Here is a 17,502-nt window from a genome sequence, read left to right on the forward strand (position 1 = left end):
AAAGAAAGTCTACAACAGACTTTCAAGCCAAAATATTTGGCAGCACATGCACCTTGATTGTGGAAAAGCTTCACTCGCCAATACCCTGCTTCTCACTGCTTTGAAACAAAACAACATAACTGACCTCAGATCAGCAAGGGGAACGTGTAGCAGCACCTGCCGAATGGTTTAGTGGAGAGGCCTGACAGTACGCACAAGGAATACGGAGCGATTGCCCCCCACTGCGCTAACAGAGATGGCACTGTTAGAGACAACCTTCCCCTGAACCTCACACGGCCCTGAACCCCGCTACTGCTCTCTTTTCTTCACTCTTCTTTTGTTTATTCCATTTCCTTTCGAGGATTCTCCCTCTCTCTCAGTAAAGGATACATTTCCAAAAAACACAAAGATGAATGATTGGCTGTACATTTGTTTGTGAAAACGTAATCTTATATGTTAACCTATCTCTCTTGCCATCTATCCATTATCCTTCACAAGTTCTGTCATGTTTCAAAAACGTAAAACGGCCTTAGGTTGCAACCAAATTATGTTAAAAAGAAGCACAGCTGTAAATTATGTCACACATGGCCTATTAATAATACAAAGAATGTGTCTGGGAAGGATTGTTTGGTCTTGTTTCTTGAGCAGTAAAATAACAGCTTGCAAGAAAAAGCTTACATAGGTTCAAAAACTCCAAACACAACACTGCTTTCAAGTCTGAAAGTGTTTCACCTCGCTGAATGTGCAAACAGCTGGCTGCAGTCAACACTTTCATGAATGGCTGTATTATCGTGAACTCCCTTATTCCCAGCACTCCATGCTTTGCACTTCAATTTCCTCCTTTCTCCCTCTCTCTTTTATCCACCTAAACAGGCCTGTTTGCTTTTAAAACAAACGTCACAGCAGCCTCATGGAAACAAACACTGCAGCTAGGCCTAGCTAGCACTGCCCAAGTTTATATGCATACGAAAACAAATACAGTGCATTTTAGCATCTATGTCAACAGTCAAACTTAAGTTTGATGCAATTTTCCCAAAGCATAAACTTCCTTCTATGATGACTTTAGTGAAATGCTTGTTTTGACTGTGGCCAAGTGGCATGATAAAAGTGGCATAAAAACTTGATGTAGCATAGATTGTGTTTAAAACACAGTAAGCAATGGAGTCCTAGCTGTAACGTCCCATTTTCTTGAGAAAGATGCCCTGTACCGCACGTGAAATATAATATGCAGAATGAGTCGAGATTACAGATAAGTTCTCAGAGTCTCTCAGTCTTTGGCGGTTACTGCAGCGAATGATTGCTATCGCCGTCCTCTTTAGTTGTGAAAACACAACTACGTGCTTTAGTCTGAGGGCACAACAAACAGAGGGACGGATACGGTCATTTACCGCTATAAGGTAAATCTCTGACATGATAGAAGTGGGATGGAGGACACTGAGCTTGTTGAACAACAAACAAACTTAAGTGGCTTTGCATTAAATTGGTGAATGTTCACATAGGAAGAGGATGGGGTGTGTTTCAACGTGGCACTCTGCTAAACGGAGCTGAAGGGAAGTTGAGCAAAGAGTCTTTTTAGTGTTTTGTAAGGTTTTCTTAAGGGATAGTTCACTCTAAAATTTAAATTCTGTCGCTCTTACTGTTCCAACTCAGCATTGTCTTCTGTGGAACTCAAAAGATGATATGTTGAAGTATGATCTGTTTTTGTCCATACAATTAAAGTCAACATGGGACCAAAACAACATTGGAGCGGTGTAGTTAATGGAATGTAAAACTATTAAAAATAGTTTCTGTTAACTGAAATAAAGCTGATATGAAAAACTGAAATTCTGCCTTGGCAACTAACTGAAATGAGTTTGAAATAAGCTCAAGTACTAAAATTACAGAAAGTAAAATATTTAAATATTTATTTTTAGCTTTTATTTTTATTTTAAAAAATATGAACGTAAAAAAAGCATACCACTAAATTACTAAAACTTGAAATAAAAATGAAAACTGAAAATATAAAAATAAAAAGGCAGTTCAAAATATGATAAATACAATAGTAGTAGTATAAAACTAAAATAACACTGCACTGACTTTCATTGCGTGGACAAATTTGTTTTTACAATATATCTTTTTTTTCTGTGAGTAAATGACAGAATTTTCATTTTTGTGTGAATTGTCCCTTTCAAGAGACAAGACGACAAACCTTGTGCTGCTGCAATCGAAAAATATTTAAAGAGGAAGTAGTATTTCAAATTTAAGGAAGAGAAGAAAGAGAAGGGTGCAATATGCAAATTCTCATCCTTACTTCAAAAACCTCTCTGGCTGAGTCAACAGGAATTGGCATCAATGACAAAAGACTCCTTTGCCTTGTCTTCTCTCCTCATGAGGGTCAGCTACAGACATCGATAACCTTTAGAGAGTCACACACTGTGACCAGCAAAGCGCTTTTAAATGCCACCAACTCTATCTCTACACAACCCTTCTCAACACATTTATTTGGACGAAACAAGCTAGCAAACTCAATGAAGGGAAGGCAATTTCCAGAATTCCCTGTAGTAAATAAATCACATGGAGTGCAAGAGAAGATGCCCAAAACAAAAACAACAGCGCCTTTTACATCTTTAATTACATCTGTGAGACCTCAATTTGGCCCGAGCCTAATGAGGTGTAAAATTGTGTCACAGCACGTCAGCCATAAATGTTTCAGCAGAAGTGGTTAGATGAGCATAAAGAATTAAAAACAAGCTAAACAAAACCACGGTTAATGGTCAATTTTTTTAACAACTTTCTATTTAAATGACCAGTTCAATCCCATGCTCTTTTGGTGACCATCTTTCTCCATTCTGTCCAAATATGATTTCCTGAAACATTGCCAAACTGAAGCACTTCCTGTCAGCAAGTGCAACACTGATTTATACAGAGCCAAAACTCCAGTCTTACACATTTCATTATCGCTTTTCAGGACAAAGGATGGTGTCATGATTTTGTAATATAGTTCCTGGTAGATTCTGGTTTTCCCATCAGGCACAGAGTTGGTTTGGTGTTTGCTACAGAGTCTTATTATACAATAAATTACAACGTGTTTGAAAGGCATAAGACAAATCTCCTTGGTGTATAAACTAAAAGAAGGAACTGTCTTCCAAACAGAGAGAGGAAAATACTGCGCATGTGGTTTGGTGTATGTTATTCATTCATCATAGCTGATGCTTGTGGAGATCTATTTGCTTTGGATCACTGCTAGGGTGATACAGTGTCACTATCCAAACATACTTCCTGCTTAACAGGAAGTTTGCGTGAGGGTTCCGCCCCAACCTTCCTGTTCTGGATGCCAGCTAGCGTAGCACAAAATATCCGCCCTACATTAGTGTTTCCACAGCACTATAACACAGATAAAGCTAAAGACGGTTACCTCTGCACTGTATTGTATCTCACTGCAACAAGTTTTAAGTACCCCTGACTCAACAGTAATCTTGAGCATTGGTCATCATGGCTGATTTCTCTTATTATACACAATAAAATTGGACCTCATCTGTCAGTCAATTTTGGCAAACTCGCTTCAGAGAAACAACTGCCTCAGCCACCTTTATTCAACCTGAAGCAAAAAAAATAAATAAATAAATAAATAAATAAATAAATAAATAAATAAATAAATAATCGAGCAACCTAAGAATGCCTGACTGAAGGACGAAGAGTGCAGGCAGACATTTGACTTTCCATTGTTTCAAGGAGTTTAAGGCAAGGAGCCCGGTTTTCTGTAACTCGTATAAACAAGGCAATGCTGAAAATTAAACATTCTCCTCAGCTCTTCGCTCCAAGAATGCTCAAAACGCTACAGGCAAATACACATTTATTGCTTTGTCAGAGACTTTCTTGCAACAAGACTTTTAAGAAAGTGAATATGTTGCATACAAACAAGTTTTACGATTGTTTGGCATTTCAAAAATAATCAATTGATAATTAATTCCTTCACTTCGAAACTGAGGATGTATGTGTGTAACATCACAAAAACTACATCAAAATCAGCAAAAATTGGCAGGAAATGTTGTCATGCCACTATCTCTGTGACCCAAGGGACAGAGAAAACGACCAAAGCAGAATTGTACTGCTATACAGCTCCCATTACCATCCTCAAGAATTCACGGTATAAATTACAGAAGATAATGACTTTGCCGGCTGATGTTAAAAAAAACCTCTAAGCCTTGCTTTCTGAATCAGAGGCACGTTTTATTAGCATAAGCAATCTCGTTTACGTTTTCAGCTGCTAATTAATTTCATTTAATGGAAGTTCTGCACCGACAGGCCCTTCAAGGCGACTTTCCTGTAGCCGTATCCATGGTTACAAAAGCTAGGGCAAAGAAAACTGATTTTAGGAGGGAGTTCTGTGGGGTTCTCATTTTAGGTGCGAGTCTGTGTGTGTGGGGCAAACTGAAATTCCAGGCTTCAAAGGGAAAGACTAAAAGGAGCTTAAAGGGAAAAAGAACATCACTAACCTCTGAGTCATTCAAGCTGTACAAGGGTATCAACCAAATACAGGAACAACTGTGATAAATATGTTTACAAGGAATAAGAGTAGTAAGCAACCATCTAAAACTCCATTCAAAACATCCTATAGACTGCAACATTGCCCATCCATTTTTACAGCAACCTTAGATGGGTTTTCCCATTGGGATTTTAAAATGTCTTGGAAATAAGACACGAGCCAAACCAATCATCTACGAAGTGAATAACAATATTCGAAAAATTGGACAAAAAGACACTGTACCTTTCTAAATGGCTTTAAGCGCCCAAGAAGCATTGCAAATAACAAATGAACGAAAAATAACAGATAAATATAAAACTACTGATTTAAAGATGTTAATTATATATTGTATACAGAAACAGAATATAATTTACATTTTTTGCTAAAAATCTTAATTAAAAAGTAATTTAAGAGCACTAAAGAGATATGGGATTTGCTTGTCATAATTCTGTGATTAGTAAAGATTTCGCTGAAGAATCATGGGTAATGTAGTTTTTCTACCAAGAATTCTGCTATTAAATGTTGAAATAAATTGAAATAATGCAAAATAATGGCTTAAAAAAAGCATGTACCACTGAGTAACAAAAACAAAGTTATTGTTAAAAATCAATTACTCTTCGGAGAAAAACAATGGGATGTTTACTTCCAGAAGCCAACTCTATTACAGTGGCAGCGAGCTTTAATCTGAGTAGTTCATTGTCGTTTATGAAATATTTGCAACTGACAAGCACGAGTACGTGTGAGAAAACTAATGGGGCACTGGGTCATGTTAATGGCACTCAGAGTGTCTCATGTGCCTGCAGTTGGAATCACAGCACGTTAACCTCGAATAGCTCAGGTTTCCAGCGCTCGTGCAGACTATAAAATATGTCTTTTATTCTAGACAGCTTCGACAAGCTTTCCCTCTGGAACTTACACAGCTCAACTCTTACGTGCTTTGTGTAATCACATGGTTTTCTTGCCCTTGCTCCCTGTTTCCTGCATTTCTTTCTTGTTTAAAGAACCTTTGCACTGGAGGCTTGGATTTCAATGGATGCAAGATTGTGAAGAAATAAGCAGTTTTTTTCGTGGTGGATTTCATTAAAGGGATAGTTCACCCAAAAACGGAAAGCTCTCCTCATTTATTCACCTTCATGTCAATTCTAACCTGTATGACTTCATTGCTAAAGCAGAACACAACAGAACTGTCTTTTTCAGTGACGAGTTTCACTTACTGTAAAGCATGCAACTGTATAATTGTGGTTTACTGACATCAGAGAACGTGACATGTTATTTGTCACCAGTTGCAAAACACTGAATCGCAACATTTAGAAAACCCACATAAGTATGTGGTTTTCTATCCTATCTTTTTCCCTTCTCACCACTTTCTTCTCTCTCTCATGCACTTCTCACTGCCCTAGAGCTCTCACAATCAGGTAGCTGTGTATCCTGCCATTATTGATCTCTGTGTCCCATCTCCTGCTACTGGAGTGGTGTGAAACACAGCTGCCCCAAGCTAATGATTAGCCCAGCAGTGCAGGAACAGCTCTGACACAGACTGTTCAAAGGTACAGCAGCGCTGTGCCGCACTATTCTTAAGAAAACCTTTACGAACAATGTCACAATAATAATAATAAATGTCATGTGTGGCAGACCATCAGATCACATTCACTAGAACTGAAGAGCATAAACATCAAAATGTCAAGGTTGAGGAGTCACAGTGGAGTTTAGATGATTGTACAGACTCAGACAACTTGACCGATAGGCTCTCTGCTGAATTACCTTTCACTCACTTTCTCTCTCATTACGTGGGTGGATCTTTGAGGGCTGCAGCCATACTTCTCGCTCTCTGAGGGTTTTCACAGTCTGCTCACGTTATGCTGCCCCACAAAGAATCTTTCTGTGGCAGGGCACAAAACTACAGGCCTGCGGAGCACAACATAATTACAAATCACAAAGCCCTCACCACTGCGGGCCAGCCCCAGCTGCATTCTGCACCCTTTCCAACCCCAAACACACTCTCCCGAATGGCTGAAATACCTCCTATTTTCCCTTTTACGACACACTTTCTCCTCCCAATATCTTTTTAAATCATACATAAAGGACGTTAAGGTTCAGTTAGGCCAAACACACACCACACAGTTTTAACACTTTCTTCTTTTGCTTAGCCTGGACCAGAGCACCATATAGCGCTCTTTTTAAAATTGTATTATTCGCCTCGAAACTAATGTACTTGGAAAGCACTGATATTAAAATTATATACTAGTTTGTCTAAAATTTTAAATAAAATATTGTATGAAAATCTGATAGCAGGTTTGAGATTTGCTAAAGAGCCAATAGAAAATTAAAATTCTAAATAAAGCTGTTAAAAATGTTACAAGAACATTTGGGCATCACAACATTCTAATGTACAGCATGAAAAATGAATATTAATTTTAAGATTTGCTAAAGAAAGTTTAACTATATATTTAAAAGCGCAGTCACACTTTATTTTAAGGTCCAATTCTCGCTATTAACAAACCATTAACCACAGCTTTTGCCTCAATATACTCCTAATTTGCTGCTTATTAATAGTATAAAGATAGTAAATAAATAGGTGATAAATGTGCGCTATATAAGCACTAATAAACAGCCAATATATTAGTAATAGTCATGCTAATAAACAACTAATAGTGAGAATTGGTCCCTACCTATACTAAAGTGTTACCAAAGTTGCTATTGAATGATTACATATAAAAACATACAATATAATAAACTGACTAGGAACTATTAAATTAGGCTGCATTTGTTTTCAAAGATTAAGTGAAGGTTAGATGACAGCAATGCTAATCCGAGGCAAAAACAGGAAATGAGCATGCACAACTAAGGATCAATTGATGTATTGACACAAATAAATAAAACCAATTGTCTTGAACCACTCTCAAATGTCTGCACAAAATGCTCTAATCCAAATAAACCCCTTTGAGCCAAGACCGTCCAGGTATAAGCAGCAGTTTAAAAAATAAATAAATAAACTGAAATCCCTCCATGTCATCTCAAACATTCTCATTTGTGCAATTCATTCCCCTGCCTGAGTCATAAAGTACTTAGGAAGTGCAGTCTTTATCATCTTTCCTCACGCGTTCCTGTCTAATCAAACATCGAGGGATTTTCTCTTCATTGAGATGAAGGTCTTACTTAATCCATCTTCTAATCGTCCTTTCAGCGGCAGGCTGATGACAGCCGCAGTTGTCCGAGATGAGAGGGCACAGATTCAGGCAGCTGTGGCACCATATACGCACATCATCCGCCACCTACACACATACTGAAAAAACAATCAAACCGATGAGTTATCTTGAGAATGGACTGTCAGAGCTTGTCACAGTGTGAGTCAGAGTGCTATTTCTCCTACCGTACCTCTTTGATTAAAGCAGGAAGTTGAAAGCAGGAAGCGGTGTAACTCCGAAACAAATAAGGTCTCTGTTGCAACTTCTGTGTCCAAAAAATTTGGATTGCTCGTATTGGAAAAAACCGAGGATAAAGTGGCTCTCAACAGTCTAAGAGTGCTGGTGAAGCGTAGGGTTGGGTACCAAAACCCGGTACCAATATGGCACTGGTACCTATGTAACCGGTATGTACTAGAACCGAATCAGTAAGCAGATTTCGGTGCCATGCCTGAGAGATCGATTGAAATATTTGTCCTTTGTTTCTCCGAAACTAACGTAAGAAGCATCATCACCGGCACCGCACGTGAAAAATAATTTCCCGATTGAGAAAATGCACGTGAACTCAAGTCGGAATGCTCTAATAATACAAGTCCAACAAATCTTTGTGGTAACGCAAGTGTGCTGTTTTCACATTCCGACTTAAAAGCACAACTCGGGAAATGAGAGCATCTGAGGAGCGCGTGAATTAAGGATGTTAATTTTTTTAACGGTTAACCGACCGATAAGAATTTTGACCGATTAATACAATCAGTTAAACGGTTTAAAGTCACTTATTTATTTTTTCAGTAATTTATCAAAATATTTGAAAAAGTTTGCTGCATGGTTAAAATAAGCTACGTGTATATATATATATATATATATATATATATATATATATATATATATATATATATATATATATATATATATATATATATATATATATATATATACACGTAGCTTATATATATACACGTAACACAAGCTACGTGTGTATATATATATATACAAATAGTAAAAAAAACTTTTTTAGAGAGAACTTTTTTAGAGACTGAGAAAAACATAAGTCGCCTATAACTCGCATTTTATTATTTCATTCTGAAATAGGCTGACACGAATTACAAACATTATAATAAACACTGTAAACATAGCTAGGCTATTTTAGTTCCCCTCACTCCACACAAAAAATCCTTTCAAATAACAGTAGGCTATTTAGAAAAGAACAAGAATTAAAAATGTAAGAAGCTATAGCTATATAAACGACAAACGACAAACCAAAACAAATTAATTTAGGCTAAAACTGAAACCAATGTTGGTCTCTCGTTCGACACAAAATCAAATGTTTCCGTATTCGCGATGTATTTGAATGTCAAAATATTATTTACCTTTTATGTATGTGAATTCCTGGATTCTTTCCCCCCATTCTGTCTCTCATAGTTGAAGTGTACCTATGATATAAATTACAGGCCTCTCTCATCTTTTTAAGTGGGAGAACTTGCACAATTTGTGGCTGACTAAATACTTTTTTGCCCAACTGTACATACATATACTCATGTACACATATACATTATATATATATATATATACACACATATATACATACACATATATATACACATATATATATACATATATATATATATACACATATATATATATATATATATATATATATATATATATATATATATATATATATACATATATATATATATATATATGTGTGTGTTCACTGCTGTGTGTGTGCACTTTGGATGGGATAAATGCAGAGCACGAATTCCGAGTATGGGTCACCATACTTGGCCGTATGTCACGTCACTTTCACTAATTTAAAATAATTTTGTCGGTAAACGGTTAATAATCAGTTAACAAGCGTTGGTTGTCGGTTAGGAAAAATACATTATACATGTCCTATACTATACTATACATTGTCGTAGTCGATTGTTTATTGTGTTTGTTTTATCATTCGAAAATGTTTCTTCTGTTTACTCCGTTACAGTGATAGCAATGGCTTTGTCCATATTGGGGATTTCCTGGAGCTTCATGAGTTCTGCTACTTCTGTGACTGGATGTGTGGATTTTGTGTGTGAGGGTGCCCTCTGACGTACAGTATGAATGAAAGACATCATGTGTTTAATGGCCAATCCAATTATTAATTGGTAATTAAAAAAATAAAAAATAAAATACTTTTTTTTTTTTATAAGTATCGGTTCAGACCCAACCCTAGTGAAGAGACCTGAGGCACGACTGCAAGTCAGCACTTTTCAAACAGTGCTTCCCCTAGAAAAATTATTGCCAGTTTCCTTCTGAAAGTATGCAATGTGAGGTAAGAACGGAGTGACACAGGTTAATTCTGGAGAAAGCTAACTTTAATCCAGCATTCTGAAATACATACACACAAGCTCTCCCACCCGAACAAAGCGGCTCGGTGGTGTACACTTCATTACACACTAAATGCTTAATTAAACCTGCTTGGGCACCACAGTGGTTGTTACAGCAGCATTCAAACTCATTTGAAGTCTTTCAATCATCCCTGTTAAAGGGAGGGGGAAAGGGGAAGTGGTGTGTGGGCAAGTATGGTGACCCATACTCGGAATTTGTGCTCTGCATTCATTTAACCCATCCAAGTGGACACACAGTAGTGAACATACACCTGGAGCAGTGGGCAGCCAATGCTGCGGCGCCCGGGAAGCAGTTGGGGGTTCGGTCACACCTCAGTCGTGGTATTGAGGGTGGAGAGAGTGTTGGTTATTCACTCCCCCACCTACAATCCCTGCCGGACCTGAGACTCGAACCCACGACCTTCAGGTTACAAGTCCAACTCTTGTGGTGTTCGGTCAATCACAATGCACTGGGTCAGTTGGCCAATCAGAGCAGACTGTGCTTGTCAGAAGGAGGGGCTTTGTAGAAAATGATGCGTTTGAGAGAGGCGGGGCATAGAGGAACTACAATAATGTGCAGTATTTGGAAAAATAAGCGTTTTTTGAACATTAAAGCATGTCAACATATTCGGTTACACCAAATGCACAAAATAATGATCTTTAAAACAGCATCATATGACCCCTTTAAAATATGAGTGATGTTTGCCTTTACAAAACTTTTTATATAAAAAAATAAAAAATGTTACCTGACAACGGAATACAACAAAAATAATAACCTCAAACTTTTTTTTTCTTCAGCTAGCTGCCAAGAAAACCATTCTCAATTTAATTTAGTTCAAAACTTGATGTACTAAAATGTTTAAAACAAAACTGAAAAAAAAGCATAGGTATATTAAAAGTAGGGCTGCAGGATGTGCGATGTTTAGTACTGATCGTTATTATACTGATCGTTTTCTTTGCTCACACACTGCATCTATAGAATGTAAAAAAAAAAAATCAGTGTTTAGTAAATATTTTTAAATTATTGTTTTTGAATTTTTTTTTTTATTGGAAAAGCAGGGCAAAACAGTAAAAAGCACATTTTGGCTATTCAATTTATGTAATGGTGAAAAAAAAAGACAAATGGGGAAAAAAAATGTGAAAAACCGTGATCGGTATTAGGCCCAGTGTTTCATTTTGTTCAGCTTCGGCCAAGAATTTTCATTCCTATGCATCCCCACTGAATTCTGTTCACTTCCACGTCTATTTGCGCCTGTAATGACACATACGCACTAAATTATGTAAAAATGCATGTCTCTGCAATTATCCTTGTAATTTGTTTAATTTCTATGCTGATTTACTCACCTACAAAATCCCCCCAATCATTGATTATTTTTTTTCCCCCCAAATAGAGCTATTCAAGTCATCTAGATTTTTATTCCATATCGCAATATATAAATCGCAGAAAAACTAAATATCGCAATGTGAGTTTTCAAATATCTTGCAGCCCTAATTAAAAGACCACAAAACTTAATAAAAATGAAACCGATTACTAAACAAAATAAAAAAATCTTAAAAATTAAAGTAAAATTTAAATGGAAATTATAATAATAAAATATTTATATTCAAACCATAAATTGTAACATTACTTATTTGCAAAACTGTAATAGAATTTCTATGATACAAAAATGAAACCGCTACAGTGTTAGGGTGGTTGCTTACTAGTCCGTGTCAAAAAGCCCACACCCAGGTTTCTATGACATTTTATTCCCTAGATATGACTCGCTCCTCCAACGTACATCTATATGTTGTTTTCATTGGTTCGATCACTTTTTATAAAAGTAATTGTAAGCCATATGATTTGAGGTATCATTCAAGTTTGTAGCACAAGGAGTTTGGGTTATGCAATGCTTCAATTTGGACAAATTACAACCTCCAAGTATGTATAAAAATAGCCACAGTAAGCAAACACCACTAATTAATGACCATAAGGGTCAGAGTGTTTATAGCAATGTTATTTGCCAATGACCAGCTCAGATCAGTATCTGATAATCACGTTTGGGAAAGTCCAGAAAAGCTCAAGACATACAGACACACACACACACACAAAACATCCTCCAGCTTCTGTTGAGACTCTCACAGAAGAACAGATGGAAGGTTTCCACATTTGTAGCACATCACAAAGACCTATGAATGGGATGTAACAGCTCTATAGGACATTTCTGGGCTCCATGCCCTGCCCTCTCTTCCTTATCAGCTGTACAGACACAGGACTGCAAGCTTTTATGAACTGTTTCCTGAAGCTCAACTAATCCTGCAGAACGGATCTACGCGAGCACTACGTCAGCAAAGCTCCGTCACAAAGCCAAGTTATAATTACATACGTGTCAGAAAGGACCCTGATCTTGGCATACTGTCATTAACATGCTCACACGCTTTGATTTAGTGAGTGTGTGTGTTGAGATAGTAAAAGCATGATGGAAGTGAAAAGTTTTGCACATGCAAAAAAGACTGCGCATGACAGTCTGGCAATAAACACAAGCACTTCCTCTTCTTGTCTGTTTGCAAACCTATACCATAGCATACATATCAATCATATTTGACCAAGCAACACTGCCTCTAATGTAACAACAGCACATCATCTAAATTAGGGATGCGCGGTATACCGATACTGGAAAAATACCGGTATATATTATATTTCAAACGGTACGATATCATAATTTTGCTCAATTCGGTATTTTCATACACTGCTGTTGCAAAATGCACCTGTAGGTGGCAGTGCTTCCCAAATTGCTGCGCAACAGGTAAATGTGACAACAGAACAACGCGATGGATCAAACAGATGAAACTCAGCGCACCCAAAATTAATAAATAAAGAGAACAGTAGAAGTGAAATATGGCATTACTTTGGATAAAAAACAGATGACAAAGGTAAAGGAACTGGCCTTACTGCACCTGTATGCAAGCGTTGCTATAGGCCTAAATCATGTTGCCACAGGAACACATCAAATCTTTTTAAGCATTTGTCGCTTGCTCATGCTGATCTTTTCAAAGAATTAAGAGATCGACAGGTGAGTGCATCATTCATAAATTCAGATTTGATTTGACCTTTTATTTACATCTGATCAACGCACATTCAGATGTAATACAGTAAGCGCAAATGTGCATGTGAGACACGCTATAATCAATGACGTTTTGGTCACATAATACATGCACTTGCATTTCATACAATCAAATTTTAATTGGATATGAATTGAGCAAGAGTTTTGCTATATTAATTTTAGTATCAATGATAAGAAGGGCATGTTTCTGACGCACTGCCGACCACTAATATGAAGCAAGTGAGAGAGTGAGATTTATATTTAATGCTTTTTCTTTGGTTGAGTCTGAAATCTGAAAACAATCTGAGAGAGAGAAATAATAACATGATTTTGAACATTACTTTGACTGTTAGAATAACACTTTACAATAAAGCCACATTTGTTGCATCAATTGCGCAACTTCAGTGCTATTTTTTTTCTTCAAAATGAAACCTATGTTTCCGGTAGGTTTTTTTTTTAGGAGACATTTAGTTTGCACTGTGTTTGCACTGAAAAGATAAGATTTGAATATATTTATAATGCAGTTAGCCTATTTTTGTTTTTTCTCCAACATCAAAATGTAACCTATGTTTCCTTTAGGTTTTTTGTTACAGTTTGATACAAAGGTATTAACATATGAATCTGTTTTTATTATTATTATTATTAATAATATATATTTTTTAATTCACTTATCTTTTGAGGCTGGTTATTTGTCACCTATGGTATCGATTTAGTATCGATACGAGGTACTACATTCTGGTATCGTACGGAAGCCAAAATTATGGTATCGAGCCATCCCTAATCTAAATAAACTCAAAAAAGGTTTTTTTTTGTTTTTTGTTTTTTAAACAGTTCCATGAGATGGAGTACTGGACCAAAACTGAAGCAAGCCACACGAGAGAGATTGAAACTGATACTGCAGTTTCAATCTCATTTGCGTCTCTCCGGCATTCGGACAATTTTCAAGGACAACTGCATTGTAAGCCATAACATTTGCATTCAAAGTTTTATTCGATTGTGAAGTAGCTGCCAATATCTAGCTCTATTACATAAGCATTACTTCACTGTAAAACAGAGCCCAACTGATATGGGTTTTTGGGGCCGATGCCGATACCGATATTAGGGAGTAAAAAAAAGGCCGATATCGATATACAAATTCTGTGTTGTGTATTTTCTGGTAATCAAATGAACACGCAGAACATGAGGATTCGTATTTAAATAGCTTAGTATTTTGCGGTTTAATATTCACAGACACTATCAAGATTTGATTTAAGTGTATTGACCTGTTCTTTATTTATTCATCACAAATGACAGATTACATGAAATTTCGCATTATACAGTAAATTCCGCTTTTATGACTGGATCCACGCTTCCGTCCATGTTTTCTGCATCGAGGTCGAGGAAATCATAGACCCTACTAATGAGCAAACGAGTATGATAAGCTCATTGTGAGAGTAAAAGACGGGGGGACAATGTTTATTTACTTTATAGCATTGCATCTCACCAACTAGGTGACAACGTAGCGTTAAATCACCATTCAACAGACACAAGCCACCACCACACTGCCGTCTATTGGACTGCAGAAAGATACTAACTTTTCAATCTGCTACATTACTGGCAAAATATGCTGTGTAAGCATGAGTGATATCACGATGTGATAAGCATGAGTTCTGGAGTGGGACACGGCACGGCTGATATAAACAAAAGCACTGACTGCCGTTACCAGCTCCGGTGGCCACAAATGCATGCAGTCATGCGCAGATCAGCTCTAATGAATCATCCGTTCATCATATAATCATGCTAAACTAAGAATTAGAATCATTGTAATGTGAGGATCAAATATATGTGCGGGTGGGTGACGGACGGATAACTTGAAGCAGCAGACTCGCGTTAAGTTTGAGCTCATCCACGACACTGACCTGGGTCGCCAGTAGCAAACAATGGAGCGCGCTCTGCTGGACAAACTACCAGTAAGTAATTACACCATTTAGAAGAATTTCATCTGCACAATGGTGGTGCTCATCGTTTACGAAGGAAAAAGGTCTAGATGTTCTGTAAAAAAAAAAAAAAAAAGTTATTATCCGTGCCATATTCGGCGATACAGATATATCTGCAATAGTCTCATATTGGCTGATAAAAACGGCAAAACGATATATCGGTCGGGCTCTAATCTGAACAATGTGACAAAGTCTAAATATGATTTAGGCTTCCGGTCTGTTACACAGCTTACCACTTCCTGTGCAATGCTGAAATGAAATTGGGTAAAGGCTGATTTTAAGATGGAGAGTGACTGGGCGTTCACACCGGACGCGACTTGCGCGAATAAATCGCGCTATTCGTGCGTAGTTGGACGCTTGAACATTTTGAGCTTACTCGCTTCATTCGCACGTAAAATTTGCTTCACAAGAGACGCGAATTCGCATCATGGGCGGGGCTTCTGCCAGGCGGCACAGGTATGACTGCCACAGAGAGCATGTATACAATTTGGCAAATAAAATCAGCATTTAATGTGCTATGGAAACACTGGACGTGTGTATTTCAGCCGAGAATGTAGTTGTTTAAAACTCAAATCTGCGGTTTATTTATTAAAACAGCGCCTATTTGAAAATGTGCTTCGCCGATTTCGGAGCCGTGAGCTCCACGCGATCACCAGGCGCTCGTGCTCATGTATCCCGAAGAGAGGAGCATAACCTTGGCTAGTCCCTCTGACATTTGTCGCTGGCTCTGATGTCTCTGTAGTGGATAAACATAAGATGTAACTCGTTTTGGGTAAATCTAACAGGTAATCTTTGGTCTATGGTACAGCTCCGGGTATCCACATACAGCGACAATGATTTTGTACTCTATTGTTGTTTCGGATTTCTGCCTCCGCTTGTAATCACGTCACTACTAGAGCAAGCTCCTGATTGGTTAACGTGGCGCGAATATCCGCCAAAGTTCAGATTTTTCAACTTGCGCGATTCACGCAAATCACGCGTCAAACGCCCGAAACGCTCAATTCACGCCGCGTCAAAGTCATTTGCGCGAATCGCGTCTTTCGCACCGCCTCAGGATGTCGCAGGATGTCTTTTTGCGTCTTTGCATTGACTTAACATGTAAATCACTCGCGCTTAACGTTTCATTCGCGTCTGGTGTGAACGCACCATGAGCCTTTAGTCCTGACATCTGAGCGGATGTGCTCCCTGCACTAATGGACATGTGATGTGCTTGAAAACTGACAGAAGGGAGAAGTGATCTCAACTTTGAGCTGTTCAGAACATAAACAAGAAAACCAACTTCCTGATAACATTTATGCTTTCATTTAAATCTAAGAAACACACATAAGGACTGAAATGCTAATAAACCTATGCTTTGGATGCGTTTACACTTGGCAGGTTTGGTTAAATTAAAACAAACCATTTTAACAAGTGTGAACACTGCCATCCAAACTTTGACTTGAAAAGGTGAATCTTGATCTACATTCAAATGAACAGGAGGTGATGTCACAAGGTGAGACTCTAAAAATGACAAAATGTTCAAGCATACCTTTTTCTTCTCGTCATAGGAGCTGCTGCATATTACAGTTTGATGCAGGTGTCAGAACCACATCAAAACTGTTCAATCAGGTTGTGACTTAATCCTTATGCCTTTAGTTTAGTATCTTTAGACTCGGTTTTAAAAAAGAACCAGAACTAAATGCATAATTTTCTTCTTTGGTCCTGATCAATAGAACCAATACAACCAAACTACAAGTGTAAACGCACCCAGAAACAGAATGATTAATCGTATACACCAGTAGTGCACTCTTCAACTGACTGCACTGTAATCAGGATCTAAATAAATGTCAATGTACAAAGCTATAGTCTGTAGTGATACTTTGAGGTGGATTCTCTTTAAACCGTGCTTTTTTTTTTTCCTCAATAGTGGGCTACTTAAAAGGAAGCACTTGACAATTTGCCCCTGAATGAGTGCGAAACGTTCAACAGGATGGGTGTGTTAGCTTCCTGTACCGAATGAACAAAGGAATAGCACCAACCTCAGTCTCAGCACTAGCTGAGATGAGCCAAAAGAGGAAGTGGTTTGGGGGAACAGGAAACGACATCATTCTTCCAGCACCAGAACACCAGCTTTTTAAAACAGGGGTTGAGATACAGCAAATGGCTTTGTGGTTGCGAATGCTATAAAGATTCTATATACAGCTGCTGGCTTTGTTCCACCTCCAGGGATCTGGATAAATAAAGCAAATGTTTGCCATGTCACCAAAAATACAAAATTTGGAAGTCAGGGCTACTGTTTGTGGCCATTATGTGGCTGTGCACAAGCTCCAGACTCTCTGTGATAACTAAAATCAATGTGACTTGAACAGCTTAATTGACCAAATGAGAGGAAAAGGGCCAAGCGAGAGGCACAAGCACAAGTTGCGCCTGTTGAGCAGC

The 17,502-nt window shown here is 37.8% G+C and overlaps 1 protein-coding gene across 2 annotated transcripts in view; it reads right to left on the reverse strand.

Annotated features, from left to right (window-relative positions):
- The window catches only part of LOC306857290 (guanine nucleotide-binding protein G(i) subunit alpha-2-like), a 68,429-nt gene that overhangs the window by 40,769 nt on the left and 10,158 nt on the right, over positions 1–17,502 (reverse strand). Inside the window, exon 1 of one of the 2 annotated variants that reach the window (XM_079397168.1) lies at positions 7,640–7,824. The exons of the other annotated variant lie outside the window; for it this stretch is intronic. The gene's annotated coding sequence lies outside the window, so the exon portion shown is untranslated. Of the gene's footprint in view, positions 1–7,639; positions 7,825–17,502 lie in introns of those variants that run through there. 2 annotated transcript variants of the gene reach the window in all.

The sequence above is a fragment of the Barbus barbus genome (assembly GCF_936440315.1).
Source record: "Barbus barbus genome assembly, chromosome: 37".
Taxonomy (NCBI): Eukaryota; Metazoa; Chordata; class Actinopteri; order Cypriniformes; family Cyprinidae; genus Barbus; species Barbus barbus.